General features: G+C 48.3%; 1 protein-coding gene and 1 long non-coding RNA gene across 3 annotated transcripts in view; one reads left to right on the top strand and one right to left on the bottom strand.

Annotated features, from left to right (window-relative positions):
• Positions 1-4,693, bottom strand: part of SLC2A5 (solute carrier family 2 member 5) — a 49,487-nt gene that overhangs the window by 23,341 nt on the left and 21,453 nt on the right. Inside the window, exon 1 of one of the 2 annotated variants that reach the window (XM_006914385.3) lies at positions 235-326. The exons of the other annotated variant lie outside the window; for it this stretch is intronic. The gene's annotated coding sequence lies outside the window, so the exon portion shown is untranslated. Of the gene's footprint in view, positions 1-234; positions 327-4,693 lie in introns of those variants that run through there. 2 annotated transcript variants of the gene reach the window in all.
• Positions 660-4,693, top strand: part of LOC112481770 — a 9,433-nt gene continuing 5,399 nt past the window's right edge. Inside the window, exons 1-2 of the long non-coding RNA XR_003047029.1 lie at positions 660-761; positions 3,040-3,134. This is a non-coding gene — a long non-coding RNA (uncharacterized LOC112481770). The remainder of the gene's footprint in view (positions 762-3,039; positions 3,135-4,693) is intronic.

The following is a 4,693-nucleotide window of genomic DNA, read 5'->3' as shown; positions in this document are numbered from 1 at the left end:
GGCCGCCGTGAGGCCTGGCCCAGCCCCGTGGGCTGGGAGGGACCAGGGCTCAGACTGGGGAACGGGCCGCGGGTCGGAGGGGCGTGGGGCGGGCTGTCCCCATCGCGGGTCTTCCCAGGCCCCTGCCATGTGCGACCCGCCATGTGCGACCCGCCATGGGCGACCCGCCATGGGCGACCCGGGCTCTCCCACTGTGAGTGGTTCTTTTGCTTTTCCGAAGTTTCATTTATTTACCTCCCACGGGAGCGTGGGGCTGGCGTCCTGCTGCCGGGCCTGGCCCTCCCCACCCTGCCCTGTCTCTCTGTCCAGCCGGCTCCGGGAGGGAGCCTGCCAACTGAAGCCTATTTTTGCCTTAGGGTTTTAAATGACAATGATAAACAACAGTGATCAGCCCGGGAACGTTTTGTGTAATCGCAGATAGCGGGCGCTGGCTGTCACATGTTGAATATTTCCAAGAAACCGATTTCTGTTTTGCAAAGACTTCTGACCGGGAGACAGTGAATCACTTTGAAAGTTGCAGGGCCCCGTGGCACTCTCTCCTCCACCTTCCACACAGTTTGAGTCATCGCAGAGAAATCCGAGCCGGATTTTACCATCGAAGGAGAACAGATCCAAAGCGAATTTCCCCTTTTCTCAGAGGGCCTCGTGTTAGGCCTGCCGAGACTCCTCGCTTGCCAAGGATTCTGACAGGAGGGTTTGGGTCCCAGGCCTTCATTCGAAATCATTACCACTATTTATTAACATTCGTGACATTATAAATCGTAAGTACGTTAGTTCTTACGATTTTAGAGGACTTATCAGAAATCCAGAAACAGTCGTCATTCTGGGATGTGAGATTACAGACGATTTTGTTCCTAGCATGTATTTACGTCTGTGTTTTCTGAGCCTTCCTGCCGTATGACAAGGGGGTACAACAGAGAGCAAAAATTACAATTTTTGGCCTCACGCAGCTTAGTCTCTAGGTGAGGAAACAGAATTTAGTCAAATAAACACATCGATGAATTTAGAATGATAGAAGGGCTCTAAAGATGGGGGTTGGGAGCTTCCCTAAAATAGTGAGCTTGAGCTAAGATGGGAAGGAAGAGAGAAAAGAGCTCGTGCAGGCAAAGGGGCCTGGGGATGGGGTGGTGGGGAGACTTCGAGACGGGGGCGCAGGACATGCCAAGGCCCTGTGGTAGAGGGGTGTCGTGCCGTCAAGAGCTTGCAAGTCAGTGTGGCTCAGCAGCACAGAACAGAGAGGGAGGGAAGCTGGGGAGGGAGGCTGGGGAGGTGGGCGGGGCTGGGCCATGTGGAGCGCTCGTCGGCCATGTTTAAGGAGCTTGATTTTTGTTCTAGCAGCAGAAAGAAGGCACTAAGAGTTCTGGAGAGCGATCAGATTTGTGTTTTTAAAAATTTGCTCTGTCTGGAGAGGACAAGAGACCCGTGGATTAGCGGGGGAAGGAAAGAGAGTAGGTATTTCTTTGCCACACAGCAGATGAAAGATGATGGTGACCTAGACCAGCATGTGAAGAGATTAGAGAAGTAAATACACTTGAGAGATATTTAGGTTGTAAAACTGACGAACTTGGTAATGGACAGGATGAGGAGAGGGGACATAAGAGAATTTCTATATTACCGTTGGAATAAAACAAACAAAAAAAATGATCTTTTTGAAAATGAAGCTTTTCGGAATTAAAAAAAAAAAGTTTTCGTAGGGAAATTTAACCAGGTCATAAAATGTTGAATTAGCACCACATAGCAGGCTGCAAATCCCTGGCCTGTTCTAAAGCAGACGGTGATACCAAAACTCCAGGTTACTGCTGGTGTCACCTCTACTAGGAATGTTTAGGGATTTTGAAGTTTTGCCAGGGCCTCTGTCGTAGACTTCTGTGGCTCCCCTGACCCATCCTCAGATTCGTTTACTCTGTCCCTCTTTATCAGGAGCAGAATTCGGGCAGGACCTACAGCTGCCCGAAATAAAGACTACGCCTCCCTATTGCCCTCGAGTTGGCACGGACAAATGACACGTCTCCGTCTCCTGCAGCATAGGCAAAGGTGTCCTGCGACAGCTTCCAGGAGCCTTGGTCTCTTTGTCCCTTCTTCCATTCTGCTCCTTGGAATGTGGGTGCCACCAGCTTGGACCGTGAGGCTGAGGCCTCATGGGACAGGGCAACAGGATGGAAGGAGCTTGGGTCCCCCGCCCTGCAGAATTCTGGCACCTGGCCACCTGCCTGGATTTAACATGAAATACTCCCCCATTCCATTTTCTGTCACTTGCAGCTGAACCTAATTCTCATTGATGTAACCATCAAATTTTGCCCGAGAGTCTGTTAGGACGGAGAACAGGAAGGAACTCTAACCCTTGAAGAATCTATGAACACGTTTTCATATACTACTATGGCCCACGTCGGATTTTAAATTTTGATCAAACAGCTCTCCATTGGAGGTGAACTGCCTAGACCCATGTCTTAAAGGAGAAAGCGTGAATCCTTGACCCGATGGGCAGGTATCAGTGGAGGTTTTCAGCAGAATGCATTTGCTTTTGTTTAAGTTCTGATTGAAAAGTTGCACGGGATCCGAGTGGTCTGCCCCAACCTTATTTTTCCCTTAAGCTCTGTTATTTTTAAGTGCCGCATGGTAGAATATGGGGTGCTTTAGGAACATATGTATCACATTAGAGTAGAAACGCCTGCATGTACCTTGGAAGGCACAAAATGAAGCTGCTAGCAAGGTGTGGTGTGTCTGCGAATTGCTGGATTGGAGGGAGGGAGGAAACGGAGCTCCAGGTCATCCCCATGCCAGGGTTAGATAAGGAAGCTGTGATTAACAGGTCCTGGCGGGGATCCAACTACAGCCCTCCCTGGGGAGGTGGCGGGTGGGGTGGAGAGGCATCCAGCTGGTTACAGGAGACTTCCCAAGTCCAATCCCAGTGCCCAAGCAGGCCAACCACACCCCACCAGGCCTGACACCTGACTGTCAGAACTCAAGTGTTCATGCCATGTGGGTAGAAGGAGGATGGAGAAAAAGTGGCTGACCCAAGTTAACCTTCTTGCTTCATAGGCCAATTCTGTGCTCTGCCACTCCGGAATCCAGCCCAAGATTCTGTCACATGCCCCCGAAGCAGGGAGGCTGCTGAACATACTCTGACACACCTGGTAAGTAAACTTGAGAAACACTGCAAGGTTCTTATGCTTTCTTACCAAGAGCAGAATTTGACCTTGCTTATCAGAATAAGCGGCATGTCTGTACAAAAGGGCATGTCTCTCGGGAATCACGGACAAAGAGCATGAAAGCCAGGGCTTTGTGAGGCTCCTCAGGGACCCAAGTGGCTTCTCTTGGTTACACATTACTCTGGGTAGACAACTCTTGTCTTTTTCTGACTGTGGTAAAAAACACATAACAAAATTGACCATTTTTAAGTGAACAGTTCGGCGACGTTGAGAAGATTCACGTCATGCAATCGATGCCCAGAACGTTCTCATCTTGCAGAACTAAGGCTCTGTACCCATCAAACAACCACCTGGCAAGCTCCATTCTGCTTTTTATTTCTATGAATTCGACCTAGGGAATGCGGAATCTGCCTTTTGATGACTGACATTTCACTTAGCATCCACGTTGTAGGCAAGGACATGGAGAGATTGGAAGGAACCATTATGCTTTTCTGGTGTCAGTGTGGAACGGTGCAGCTGCTGTGGAAAACGCGTTTGTTTCCTTGAAAAGTTAACCACAAAATTACTATATGACTATATTACTATAATTCTACGCCGGGACATATACCCCGAAGAATTAAAACAGGCAAACGAACACATGGGTGCGTATATTCAGAGTAGCACTAGTTACAATAGCCGGAAGGTGGAAAGAGCCCAAACGTCCATCAGCAGATGAAGGATAAACAAATCGTGACATATGCACACGATGGATTCTGCAGCTATTAAAAGGATAAAGTACTGATACCTGCTACACCGTCCTCCAAAGCATTATGCTAAGTGAAAGAAGCTAGGCATACAAAGGTCACGGCGTATGATTCTATCTATGGAGAAATCCAGAACAGAGACAGAAAGCACTTCGGTGGTTCACTGGCCGGGGCGGGGTGCGGGGTACCGGTGGGGTGGGGAGGGAGAGGGACTGCTTAATGAGTATAGGTTCTCCTTTAGAGGTGACATAAATGTTTTGGAACTAGATGGAGTTGGTGGTTATATAACATGGTGAATGTACTAAATGCCACTGAACTGTGTACTTTGAAAAGGTAATGTTATCTATGTGACTCTCACCTTAATAAAAGGAAGGAAATCAACACCGAAATACTCTGAAACGCCACGCAGCTGCACGTCTGCTTCTGACTCGGCGTTTCGTGACCTCGTGTTAATAGTGTTAAAAGATTAAGTTTCCAAAACAGGTAAAAATTATACCTTCTGTACAAATAAAAAAAAAAAAACGACGAGTGTGTTAAAGATTTTATTTAACTCGTTATCGAGGGGTCCAAGGCAGATGTTATAACTGATTCAAAAGCCAATCCGAAGAGCAGACACATCTGTAGCCCAGGGAGGTTGACGCGAGTTTACAAACGGATCTGAACTGGCTTCATGGGTGGGAGCGAAGTCAACCGAACCTCCCCAGATAGAGTTTGCTGGCATGTCAATAGACAAATATTTCTGCGTTAGCATCAGTCTATAATTTACAGAACTGGAAACTCGGAGGCAATGTGAGGGCCGAG

The sequence above is a fragment of the Pteropus alecto genome, unplaced genomic scaffold (assembly GCF_000325575.1).
Source record: "Pteropus alecto unplaced genomic scaffold, ASM32557v1 scaffold125, whole genome shotgun sequence".
NCBI classification, from domain to species: Eukaryota; Metazoa; Chordata; class Mammalia; order Chiroptera; family Pteropodidae; genus Pteropus; species Pteropus alecto.
This window is presented reverse-complemented; position numbering and strand designations above follow the sequence as displayed.